The following is a 13949-nucleotide window of genomic DNA, read 5'->3' as shown; positions in this document are numbered from 1 at the left end:
CAAGGAAGACAAACCTTCATTTTCAGTTGAAGATCAGTATGTAATTTTCATTGACAATAGAAATAATCTGTGATATTTTACAAGGCAAAGTACTCCTCTCTCAGCAACAATGAGTGCATAAAAGAGCACAATCTCCATTAAAAAAAATAAAATAGCACATTAAGAACTGCTTCCATTTCAAGATGTCTGGCCCAGGTCTTTCACATGACAGACTAAAAGCAGCAAAATTGCTGAAGAGCAAATAATCTTATATGGTCATACTATTACTGAGTGCAAAGGTCCAAGGAATAGCTTTCAGTCTTGGTGATTCAGTTTCATGATTTTGTTATTTCATCTACTGAATAACCATTTCCATATGTGGTGCCATATATATTGCATCTTATAAAAGTATTCAACAGGATAGTAGAGATACCTGCATGTTATAAATCAGCATCTCACTTGTTAATTTGAGATGTTAATTAGGAAGGATGAATGTTCCATAAACATAAGCAAAACAATTTAGGTAGGTTATTTTGTGAATAGTCTGGTTTATAACCATTTTTCTTATGTGTAAGTATGGCGTGCTTCCACATATCAATTTACTTCACCAATTTCAGCTATAAACCATGTGAATCCTCTTATGAATAAGCACACTCTCTTTGTTAACACCATCATAACATTTTGTTATTTTCCCTCTCTAGTCTTTCCTCCATTCTCACCAGTATTACTTTCTCTCCATTCTTTCATCTGTTTCATTTTTCATTCCTCCCCACCCCTTTAAACTCCTTTCCTTAATATGACATTTTCTAGGAAGTTAATCAGATATAGTTTAACGACACCCTACCTACAAAGCGTGAATGGGCTTAGAATTAGACAAAATGTGTTTACTGATTCATACAGTTGAGATACATTTCGCATGAATTATTCCAAGAACAGTAAGTATGTCAAGGACATGACATACAACGTCAAAAATACAAACTCTAATTATATGTAAGATTCAAAAGAAAATATCTATATTATATAAGTGCTTATGAGCTCCAGTTATTGGTAGGAACACAATTGTATAAAGCATTTCACAAGCAGCTAACTTTTGGGGGGGGAAAGTATTATGCAAAGAAATAATTTTAAGAATATATAGTGTTACAAGGCTTTCAGAGCAGGGGGTGGGGGTGGGGGTCAGTTTTCATGATATCCATGAGTCTCTTCCAGGCCACTGATTCAGTATCTGTGAGGTTTGGAATTTAGTAGAAGCCACTGCTAAACCAGTCAGACCAGTTTCTGTTATGCTAATGGCCACAGCGCTTAGATAAGCACCATATTTCTGCATGATGAAAGAGTGGGGCATGTTGCCATAGCAACAAGTGGAGGTGCTGTCCGCCATTCACCTGGCTGGATGCTACATCATCCTAGGAAAGAGAAAAATAGGCCAGGGGAGGATACTTTTGTGAGTGAATTCAGGCAGAGGGTTTTGACTCTTCTCCATGGGCTGAATCCTAAAGCTATGGTTTGGGGTGGGGGCTTCTATAGAAACCTAATTGGGAAGCAAGATATGTCAGGGTGCTAGTGCTCTGACCCCTTCCTTCCTGAGCTCAGGTTGTAAAAAGGTAAAGGTAACCCTGACCGTAAGGTCCAGTTGCGGATGATTCTGGGGTTGCGGGCTCATCTCGCTCTATAGGCCGAGGGAGCCGGCGTTTGTCCACAGACAGCTTCCGGGTCATGTGGCCAGAATGACTAAGCCGCTTCTGGCGAACGAGAGCATAGCACGGAAACACTGTGTACCTTCCCACCGGTATGGTACCTACTTATCTACTTGCACTTTGATGTGCTTTTGAACTGCTAGGTGGGCAGGAGCTGGGACCAAACAACGGGAGCTCACCCCATCACAGGGATTTGAACCGCCAACCTTCCAATTGGCAAGCCCTAGGCTCAGTGGTTTAGACCACAGCACCACTCGTGCCTCGTGCTCAGGTTGTATATATGTGTAAATATAAACATATATTCTAAAGACACCACAGTCTCCATTGACCTTCATTCCAAGTATATTCACCTGGTATATACACCTGAAATCCCAGGAATCTCTTGATGCTTGGAGACTGGGGTGTACACAACATTATTATATTTGGTCCTGTTAAACCAAGAGTGTAGGAATTAAACTACATTATTACATGCAAGATGGAGCACTGCACCTGACGAGGCAATTTAACTGCTCTCGCAAGCTAAGCAGAACTGAACTAGCTCCCCAAACCACAAACCTTTATTCAGCAAGAAATGTCACTGATGAAGTAGCACTCAATTACTTCAGAGTTGTGAAGCAACGTTCTCGCACAGCCCAGAAGTGCTGAAAAGTTTGTTTCTATGTTTCGATTTTTAGCAAACAGTATCAAAATGGAAGCAAAAACACCTACAGAGACAGGTGGGTTGTTTCGTGTGTGCATATATTAAGATATGTGTGTCCTCGGGGTTTACGCAAACAAACAAGAACGGCTTCCATCTTCAACGGTAACTAAATTGGTTTAAAAGGATGCATGCTTTGATGACAACCTGTCTAAAGACTTCAAAAAGGAAATAACTGTGTACTACTTTCTACTTTCCCAAGGCCTTGACTAGCGAAATCAGCTGGCTCCAACAACACACAGGTGACAGACCTGTAATTTTCCAACGACAGGTAATTTGGGCAGTAGTAAGAATTTGATGCTACAAGGTAAAATATTTGCTACTATGCATTCTTAAGTTGGTTAGGACATGTTTCTGATCCGTAAATTGCTTTACTGTGTGTCTGACCGGTAATGCTACTAATTTAATAACAGAAATTGGCTGCTAGGAGATGGAAAACACCCAAAATGCAAGGCAACAATACAGCAGTAGTCAGCCACAATCAACTACCGTATTTGTCGCTCTATAGGACGCACTTTTCCCCCTCCAAAAATGAAGGGGAAATGTGTGTGCGTCCTATGGAGCGAATGCAGGCTTTCGCTGAAGCCTGGAGAGCGAGAGGGGTCGGTGCGCACTGACCCCTCTCGCTCTCCAGGCTTCAGGAAGCTATCCGCAAGCCTTCGGAGCGCGGCGGGAGTTCCCGCCGGGCTCCCAAGGCTTGCAGATAGCAGTCTGCAGCCCGAAGCCCGGGGAGCCCGAAGCTCACGGCTAAAAAGGAAGCCAAGACAGCCAGCAGGATCCATCCCGCTCGCTGTCTTGGCTTCCTTTTTATGGATCCCGCTGGCTGTCTTGGCTTCTTTGATCTTTGGGGCTGGGGGGGAAAATAATTTTCCCCCTTTATTTCCCGCCCCCAAAAAAACTAGGTGCACCCTATGGTCTGGTGCGCCCTATAGAGCGAAAAATACGGTAAATATACAGATTGAGTGATAGCTGAGCAGACAAATGCACTGCCCCCCGTTAGATTTCCAGAGAGAAGCAGACACCTCTCCCCCCAAAAAGGTACTTCCCAGAGCCTGCTCTTTCCTTGTCTGTCCAGCTGTGTATGACTCAAAACTGTAGTCTCTCCCCACAAGTACTTATATTGCTTTTCCTCACATGCCTTGCTTGCCCCCTTCCTCTGGCTTAAAGGAGGTGGGGACAAAACGAGAAATGTGACTGACAATTTCCCCACCAACCATTAAGGATCATTTGTAGGCATTCTGTTGCAATGAGCCCTCCCCCTCTCTGACCACCCTCAACACATGTGGCGCTGTGGTTGGAATGTTGGACTAGGACTCTGGGGACTTGGGTTCGAATTTTGCCAGCCATGATGCGGACTCCCTCCTGTCACCATCTCTCAGCCTCCTTTTACCTCACAGGGTTGATTTGTGTATGCTGCCCTGAGCTCACTGAAGGAACAGAAGCAGACTATTCTGGCAATGATATAACAACTTGTGGTATGGGGCAGCTATAAACATTCAGTTATTGATTAATAAATATGCTGGATTTGATATGTTTCCATTCAAATGCTTTATGTGAATTGAGATTGAGTCTAAAGCAAATTACACACGCCATAGCATCACGTGGTGTAACCTTTCTGGGAATATACTGTCTCGGACCATAGGTGCATCTCGTAGAAAAGCATATTTAAACGCTCCTATTGCAGAGAAAATAAATCTCTTAAGGAGACAGGTTATAAAGGGGGGATTGTTTTTGTTTGTTACTATGCTATGCATTTTGTGTTTTTATTTTGCAAACCATCCTGTGATCCTTGATGAAGGGTGGAGTAGAATAGAATAGAATAGAATAGAACAGAAATATAAAGTGCTTTCCCCCTATTATACTAAGGTATTTACGAGCTGGGAATTGTTTTCATGTGGAATAACTGATATGCAATTTCCTCAGTGATCCATTTCACATTGGGCTTTATGTATGCATTGTAACTTCAGTTTATGCTCAGAAATCACGAAAGCCCTTATCATTCTCTTGATTTCCATAGTTCATTCTGTTGAGCACTTTTGCTTATGTTCCCAATATAGCACCAACCCATGCGTAAGAGAGGGATCTCAGCAGACTTGGGGGAGCTGCAAATCCGGCATGCGCCGTCCTACTAAGTTTCAGGTGCCTGGTTAAAATGGCTGTATTGCACCATGAACGATCTTTTAGGAAAAGAGCCATAGCATAGTAGAACATCTGCTTTGCATGATAAAGCAGATGTTTTCCTATGCATGCACTGGGTCCCAGGTTCACTTCCTGGTGCTTCCAGTAACAGTAGAAAAAATTCACCACCTGAAAACCTATAAAGCCACTGCAGTTCGGTGTAGAATGAACTGAGCTAGATCATCCTATAATAATAATAATAATAATAATAATAATAATAATAATAATAATAATAATAATTTATTATTATTATTATTATTATTATTATTATTATTATTATTATTATTATTATTTATACCCCGCCCATCTGGCTGGGTTTCCCCAGCCACTCTGGGCGGCTTCCAAAAGAATATTAAAATACTGTGATACATCAAACTATGTTTCCTATGAATGCTATCTTGATGTTTTCATCACTGGTTTTTAATTTATGCTTTAAATTCTGTATACAGTATTTATTTGTTTTTTGTTTTTTAAAAAGCATGTTTGAGATGCAGATGTGGCAAAAAGTGGGATATAAATCTTTTAAATAAATATAAATAAATCAGGATACAAGTGGAGGGGGAGACCATAAAGCAATTGGACAAGGTATGGAATGTTAACTAATAATAATAATTTTATTGTTTATATCTCGCCCATCTGGCTGGGTTGCCCTAACTGGGTAGTGGTAGTGGGTGGGTGTGGAAAATCAGAGGAAGCAGTAGCTGAACAGCTGTACTGAACACTTCAGTATTTCATTATAAAGGTAAAGGTTAAGGGACCCTTGACCATTAGGTCCAGTCGTGGCCGACTCGGGTTGCAGCGCTCATCTCGCTTTATTGGCCGAGGAGCCGGTGTACAGCTTCCGGGTCATGTGGCCAGCAGGACTAAGCCGCTTCTGGCGAACCAGAGCAGCGCACGGAAACGCCATTTACCTTCCCGCCGGAGCGGTACCTATTTATCTACTTGCACTTTGACGTGCTTTTGAACTGCTAGGTTGGCAGGAGCAGGGACCGAGCAATGGAAGCTCATCCCCTCATGGGGATTCGAACCGCCGACCTTCTGATTGGCAAGTCCTAGGCTCTGTGGTTTAACCCACAGCGCCACCCGCCAGTTATTCATAACAAATTCTGCTGACTTTCTTGGAACATTAACTAATAAACACACTGAAGGCTGATCAATGTTGTAAGCATGCATAACTGAGTGCAAGGCCAAACATTTAATCTGAGGCACTTAACACACGTCCTCGACTTCAGAAACACACCTACACAATTCTATAAGTACCTGCAATACTAATTTCCAACTAAATGCATTTGTAGGTCTTTGTGCAAAATGCTTAATACCAGGCAAACGACTGTAACCTAACATTCATCGGAAGCTTTTATTATTTGCTCTTATTTGCTTTTAATTTTTGAATTCACCATTATCACAATATTTCAACGTTAATTCTAACAGCAAAGATCCTCTGCAAGACAGAACTGTACAGCATTAAACAAAGCAGACAGAAAGGGTTGACATTAAAATTGCTCTGCTGCCTTTGGGTGGAAATGATTCTTTCATGATGCTTTCGGCTCAGGTTGGAAAATTGCACCTTTTTTTCAGGAGCTTGCATGTTTACCGTTCCTGCTCTCACAGTCACATCTGCAATAAGAGTAATCATGTTTGCCAAAATGTACATGCAAATTTCTATCCATGGCTTCATTTTTAATTTTATTATTGCTATTACTCTGAGAGTTATACAAATACTGCTTTTTATATTAGTATGCTACATCAAAGCAGTTATTTAGTGCCCGAGGAATTCATTAAATGCATTTCCATAACAGATATATTTGTCTAGATGTGATTTAGCTTGCCTTAAATTAAATCTACCATTGAAAGATCTTCCAGACTAATAAAGAGAAGATACCGCTGAGTTAGTCGGCTTGCCAAAGTAGTTTTTTTCTGAGAAAAAAAGCCAAGCAAGGAAGTCAGCCACAGTAAGCACACATCACCCCCTCCTTCCCAAGGCAAGAAATAGAACAGATTAGAAGGAATTCCAGTACATCAGGGGTTTTTTGTAAAAAAAAATGTCCTTGGACAAATGTATAACATCAACACCCTCTTCATTTTGGCGAGACTGATGACCCTAATGGGCTGAAGCCCAGGCGGACTGGCAATCATTCAAGTCTTCAAGCCGCCACTGTGCCTCTGGCTTATTTCATACTTCGCAAAGAACCTCTAAACCTTTAAATTACGCTTTAATTCTACTAACTGGCAGATTAATATAGGAAAATAAATTTGTAATGGCATGAGTCTCATTTCCCCTTTTAAAAGAAAAGAATCCACGAATTTGTTTTTCTTTCAGCTGCTGATTTGAATGAATTTGATCCAAACGTACAAGAAGGAATTCTGAAGCATATATTAGCAAGACTTGTGCCATAAGTAAAAGGAAGGACCAAGTTCCAATCCAAAATTGGGCTTTTTTCCCCTTTTCTTTTTTTTTTTGGCACCTGCCCCCAAAGCAATATATAAAGGTCCATCGTGTCGCAGGCCACAACGTCTTACACTATATTTCTATGTCACTAGAAATTTAATTCCATATCCTTTCCATTACTTCCCGAACAATTCTTCGCACAATTTGCTGGCAATGTTATTAACTCCCCAAAGAAAGGCATGCGCTTTAACTACGAAACAGATCCATTTAACCTGATATACACCTACAGGCAAGCTCCACAATATCAATTGGTCTAGTTCCTGGACACTTCAGACACAACAACAAAGCACTAAATGAGCGACGGGGTGGTGGTGCCGACGAATTGCATTTTTGCATTTTTAAAACAGTAACATTTCCCTCAAATTCCTCTGTCGTCTAAATGATCCAACTTGGTGCCCTTCAGAAGAAGAAAAAACCTGCCCCATGCTTTAAAATAAGAACGAATCTGGCTGGGAAGAGAATAAAATTATTTATTCTACAACACATTTGGAAAAAAAAACCTCTGAACAGCACTCTGTGTACTCAGGAAACTAACATTCTATGCCCAGATTTATGCTAATTAAGTAAATCTGCATATATCTGCTAACTCCGCAAGTTATCCCGCTTCCAAAAATATGGCTTTATGAGAATTTAGTGTTTTGTTTTGCAAGGATTAGCAGCAGAAAAAGAGGGAAGTTGCTGAAAGAGAGTCACTTAAGTTGGTAAGAGGAGTTATGTGAGCTAGGGTTACTTGTATGGAAAACATATGGAGATGTATGGAGACCTGGAAGTCCAAAACACAGACCACTGATTTATTTCTAACCTACTTCTGGTTTTTCAGCATTCCTCAGATACTATCCAAACATATCTGGTTTCCTCTTGTTTCAATGAGTACTAGAAACTTGTAATATTATCAGTTAAAATATTGGATTCTTCCAATGCTAAACTCATTGGCAAGTGACAAGACAAGTGGAATGTACAACACCTACACTATGAATAATTCCATTATTCAAAGACCTGGAAAAATACTCTTCCTGAATAATTTACATGATAGGCAACAACATTATTATATTCATCAAATACATAATTCAGCTAAAAGTGCTCAACCAGTACTAATTAAAAGCACAAAAGCTGATTTTTGCACACAGGCAGCTTGGACTGTGATTGAAAGAAATGCTATCTAAGGTAGTAGTGCTCCTTACAGCTTTCTATTGCACCATTATTGATTAAGGCAAACATTTTTTCTGTCATGAGAGGTGCACCTTAATGCTACATGTATACAGAACAGTTTGAACCAGAAGATTATGTTTGGCAGCCATTGTGCATCTGGAAAGCCCACTCCAGGTTCACCTAGGTTCAAATTTATTAATTTGCAAGGCCCTTAATGACTTGGATCCAGGATACCTCAAGGGACTGCCTGATCCCTTGTATACCTGCTTGATCTCTGAGGTCTTTGGAAGAGCCACTGTTAGTGGTCCCCATCACTCGTATTGACAAGGAGCTATCTGCTTAATACTGTGGGCTCCGTTTTGTGGAACTCTCTTCCAGTTGGGCAAGCCCCCATCCTGCTGAAGTTCCTTTGCTTACTGGAGACATATATATATATATATATATATATATATATATATATATATATATATATATATCTATCTATCTATCTCCAGCAGGCTTTAAAACAGATTTTAGAGTTTTAAATGTGCTAGATGTATTGAAACACTACCTAGGTTTTCACTATACTGTTTGTTCTACAATGGACTTTGTGGAAGCCCCTTTCTTGGGAGTTTACGGATACACAGGTCAAGTCTAATGCATTCTAGTACAGTCGTACCTTGGTTTTGGAACAGCTTAGTTCCTGAAAATTTTGGCTCCCAAACGCCGCAAACCAGAAGTGACTGTTCCGGTTTGCGAACTATTTTGGGAAGCCAAATGTCTGATGGGGTTTCCACAGCTTCCGATTGGCTGTAGGAGCTTCCTGAAGCCAATCGGAAGCCACCCTTTGGTTTCCGAACATTTTGGAAGTTGAATGGACTTCCGGAACGGATTCCGTTCAACTTCCAAGGTACTACTATATCTGCTTTTGAGTGAGCATAAGACAATGCAGGAGGCAGAAGAAAATTCAGAACTGAAGCTACTCTTTCCTGGACAGCTGAAAGATCTGCACCACCCTGTAGTATAACAAAAGCTGACTCCTGCCACTAAATGGAGAGTGGTCCTAGCAACCTATTGAAATTGAAATCAATACTTTACATAGTACATAATCCCCTGCATTGGGCTTCTTATTAAGTCTCAAGAGCACCTCAACAGCCTTTATTTTTTAAACCTATACAAGGGTCCATGATCACTGCAGATGGTGACAGCAGCCACGAAATTAAAAGACGCCTGCTTCTTGGGAGAAAAGCAATGACAAACCTAGAGAGCATCTTAAAAAGCAGAGACATCACCTTGCCAACAAAGATCCGTATAGTTAAAGCTATGGTTTTCCCAGTAGTGATGTATGGAAGTGAGAGCTGGACCATAAAGAAGGCTGATCACCGAAGAATTGATGCTTTTGAATTATGGTGCTGGAGGAGACTCTTGAGAGTCCCATGGACTGCAATAAGATCAAACCTCTCCATTCTGAAGGAAACCAGCCCTGAGTGCTCACTGGAAGGACAGATCGTGAAGCTGAGGCTCCAATACTTTGGCCACCTCATGGGAAGAGAAGACTCCCTGGACAAGACCCTGATGCTGGGAAAGATGGAGGGCACAAGGAGAAGGGGACGACAGAGGACGAGATGGTTGGACAGTGTTGTCGAAGCTACCAGCATGAGTCTGACCAAACTGCGGGAGGCAGTGGAAGACAGGAATGCCTGGCGTGCTCTGGTCCAAGGGGTCATGAAGAGTCGGACACAACTAAACGACTAAACAACAACAACAACAACATACAAGGGTGTTTTCACGAAAGGTGCAGCTAGCTGTGGTTCCTTGGATGAGTTCTCATCCTGTTTAATGTTTGTATTATCATAGGCATTTTCTGCTACTCCAGAAAAGAAGTCAAGCTTACTGCTGGAAGCAGGCAGAGGTTATCAAACTTAAAACCCCTGGAATTTGGAAATTACTTTCCATTTGCTTTAATTCCTCAGCAGACGCTCTTTATATCTTTCTCCGGCAGCTCCTGAGGATGGGCAGGGGGAAGCAAATGCTTGAACTGTCTTCAGATAATAAAGGCCCCATGAATAAAATGCAGAGGCCAAAGCATTTCCAGTGCACTAATACCAATTAGAACAACATCTCTTCTTTAATTTGTGTTAATAAACTAGGCATACGCCGTAAGAAACCAGTTCGCTCTTGGCTCTCATCCTCTATCCACGTTTTGATCAGGGGGTGGTTGGGATTAATGTGACGAAACACAGCACAGACGGTAAAATTTACACTATTTGAGAAGTAGCGGGTGACATTTACCAGTCACTGATTTCTCATGCCATGATTGATATCCAGCTATAAAACAAGGAAGTGAGTACTGCCGAGGGTGTCAAGCAAGACTGCTTGCTAAGAAACTGCTACACACACACACACACCAGCAGCTGCACAAGAAACTTGGTCTACTGCAGAAGTCTTCTCCAGCTAGGAGGACTTCTATTTCTGAGCTTAAGAACAGTGCGCCTCACAATCCAACAAGATATTTAATAATACAGTTGTACACCACACTAATCTCTGAGTGGTGTGAGATTCCAGGGGTTCCACGCTTCCTTTGGGAATGAGGCACAGCGGTGACGGCAGTGATTTTATGATATATGGTTTATTTACAGATATGTGCAACCTGAGCCTATAGTGGAGGGTTTCCCTGCATTAACACCTCGAAGGGGCCTTGTTTCTCCCATAGCTGCAGCCTTGGATTCAAACAGAAATCAAACACTGTGCTCAAACCTTCTTGCTTGCTACTTTACCTCTCTGCTCTCCCATTTGTCTCCTTTCCTTTGTTTCCCCTAATGGCCCATCACCCAGGCTATCACCTTAACAGAGGAAGTGAGCCATATATATCACACTTGTTGGAGCCAAGGGTTAGAAAAGTCTCACATGCAGTTTACTTCCTTGCCCAACTCAGAACAATACTAAGCAACAACGTGTTAAATTGGTAAGCTTCCAGCTTGAATGATAGAAGCCTTACTATGATTCAAACGTTCTGTGCTTACCTTTCTCTGTCGCTTTACTATTAATTTATTGCTTCTGGAACAATTTATCAAAACAGGTTTTTATTTTAGATTTCAATAGCATCAACTCTTGCCTTTTAAGTGTAAACACTGAATTAGTCTCCATTTGATTCCCCAAGTATAAATACAGATTATCTGGAATTGGTAGTAAGTTGGCTGAACACAATTCAAGGAGACATGGACAAAGATAAATCAGCATATTAAAGACATCACAATGAAAAAAGGGGATAGCACAAAATGATTGGGGCATTAGAGGAATAAAAGGCTCCTATTACTCTCAGCTACTTTCCCCCAAGTTGCATTGAAAATATCAAGTTAAATGTCTTCAATAGAAACATGAGGGGTGTCTATTCCCCCGTGCAAGGATTTCCTTCTCCAAAGTGAAGGCTTCTGTAGGAGAATACATGACTTACATTCATGCCTGCCTTCAATAGCTGATGATTTATGTACAGAACGCAAGGCCTGTTCCATTCTTACTTTGCCCCAGAGATTACACCTGAGGAGAGAAAGCAAACACACCTCAAGCCTCTGCACTCTCACTCTGTCTGTCCATTCCCACAGGGACTAGGTAGCAGGTGCAGGATTTATCTCACAGGAACAGATAAATTCTGGGTTCAAATAAATGTAGCATTGCCTGGGTCTGGGTCTCTCAGAACTATCTTTTCTTTTTTCTTTTTTCAAGCTGTGCCATCAAACAGGATTCAAGATTGTCTAAAGATGATTGTTCCTAAATGATTGTTCCAATGGACACTTCTGAAGACTTTGCCAAGTTGCAAGAAATGATAATTGTGGCCTCTGTAAGACCGGGAAATCTTGTTTTTATTCTAGATCAGCTTGCAGGCAGATTCCCAAACAATGGCTATTTGCTACCTTAAATCAATTATTATTAAGTCTATCCCATATTCAATTTGCAAATTAAATAAATCACCAGAGTTCTCTTTGCATTTGCTGATTTATTCATTCATTATTTATTGGCAAAGGTTTTTCTGTATCGCCATCTCATAAAATACCAGAGCAGTGGACAACAATAAAACACAAAACGCCATTAAATACAAAAAAAATCATTGAAGTGACTGGCTAATTAAACATCTATAAAGGCCTGTTGGCACAGACGGGTCTTCCACAGATCCCTGAAAGTCAAAAGTGAGGACGTTTGCCAAATATCTGTGGGAAAGGTGTTCCACAGCATAGTACCAGAGGCACTAAATACCCAACTTTTAATTAGTTTCCCTGTCACTGCTATTCTTATACAGTGGTGCCCCGCAAGACGAATGCCTCGCAAGACAGAAAACTCGCTAGACGAAAGGGTTTTCCGTTTTTGAGCTGCTTCGCAAGACGAATTTCCCTATGGGCTTGCTTCGCAAGACGAAAAACGAAAACGTCTTGCAAGTTTGTTTCCTTTTTCTTAACACCGTTAATACAGTTGCGACTTGACTTCGAGGAGCAACTCATAGAACGCGATGTGGTAGCCTTTTTTGAGGTTTTTGAAGACTTTGGTGATTTTTGAAGATTTTCCAAAACTTCTTTTAAACTTTTAAAACTTTTTTTGGGGGGGTTTGGATTTTGGGTTGGGGTGTTTGGAATTCAAGGACTTGGTGTTGGGGAGGGGTTTGCAAGAATCTGGAAGCTTGTGTGGTTTTTTTCTGCATTTTTATGATTTTCTGTGACCATTGGGCCACTCTGCTGTTTTTTTAAAAAAATTCTGGATTTGAATTTCTGTGTGGTGGGAGGCTGGGGAAACAGTTGAGGAGGGGGTTCTTCAGCAAAAAGCAAAGAGTGGAAGAGGAACCTTCTTCGAGTTGTCCCCCAGAGTCTTAGAAAATGTACTGTACACTTTGTTGATTTTTAAATGTTTTTCTGTCATGTTTAGAAACTTAATTTATTGTTCCTTCAATTTTTGAAATGCTCTTTACAGTATGTGTGACGTTAAAGAGCCCTTAATAAACTCTTGTTGTACCAAATTTGGCTTTGTTTGGACTTTTTTTGACCATAGGAACGCATTAATTGAATTTCAATGCATTCCTATTGGATTTCGTGCTTCGCAAGACGAAAAATTCGCTAGACGAAAAAACTCGCGGAACGAATTAATTTCGTCTTGCGAGGCACCACTGTACTATTTTCTTGCTACCCTCCCCCCAGTCCCAACTTTCATTGCAAACTATTCAGGAATCTGTTAGATTGTATTCATGCATATAGCAATGCCAGATGACTCACCATCACAATTTATTGAAGCCTACAATTATACAGTGTCTTATTAAAAAAAAGAAAAGAGAGAGTATTTTTGTACCAAAGTTCAAAAAATTATAAGAATTAGGGGTATAGATGTGAAGTGACAGTCTACTATTAAACTGCTTTGGTTCTCAAACACCTTGGTACTCCTATGTTTTGGCCCCTGAACGTCAAAAACCCGGAAGTGTTCTGGATTCTGAACGTTTTTCGGAAGCCGAACGTCTGACACGGCTTCTGCTTGAGTGCAGGAAGCTCCTGCAACCAATCGGAAGCTGCACCTTGGTTTTCAAACGTTTCGGAAGTCGGACGGACTTCCAAAATGGATTACTTTCGAGAACCAAGGTACGACTGTACCATCATTTAGCAAGAAGTATCCAGCAATATATTTCCTTTCACAAAAGTTAGTCTAGCCTTTCCTCCACAGGGTTTTTGTACCAGTTTTGTTACTATAGAAGGATATTAGTCTGCCTTATTCCCGACGTCAGCCATATGCAGAAAGGTAGCTGTTTCCTCCAGGTGTAACACTTTTCACTACTAAACCATTCCATACT

At 40.9% G+C, this 13949-nt stretch overlaps 1 protein-coding gene and 1 long non-coding RNA gene across 4 annotated transcripts in view; one reads left to right on the top strand and one right to left on the bottom strand.

The window, feature by feature from the left end:
* Nucleotides 1-13949, bottom strand: part of KLHL29 (kelch like family member 29) — a 424682-nt gene that overhangs the window by 195716 nt on the left and 215017 nt on the right. The gene's annotated exons all lie outside the window — the stretch shown is intronic.
* Nucleotides 539-12049, top strand: LOC310703446. 2 transcript variants are annotated; one of them, XR_014524128.1, is made up of 3 exons: nt 539-1423; nt 2351-2680; nt 11852-12049. It is a non-coding gene; the product is annotated as an uncharacterized lncRNA (long non-coding RNA). The 2 variants fall into 2 exon arrangements; XR_014524129.1 differs by lacking the exon at nt 11852-12049 and adding an exon at nt 4431-4484 and having other exon boundaries at nt 1347-1423.

Source organism: Podarcis liolepis, assembly GCF_965112155.1.
Source record: "Podarcis liolepis genome assembly, chromosome: 3".
Classification (NCBI taxonomy): Eukaryota; Metazoa; Chordata; class Lepidosauria; order Squamata; family Lacertidae; genus Podarcis; species Podarcis liolepis.
This window is presented reverse-complemented; position numbering and strand designations above follow the sequence as displayed.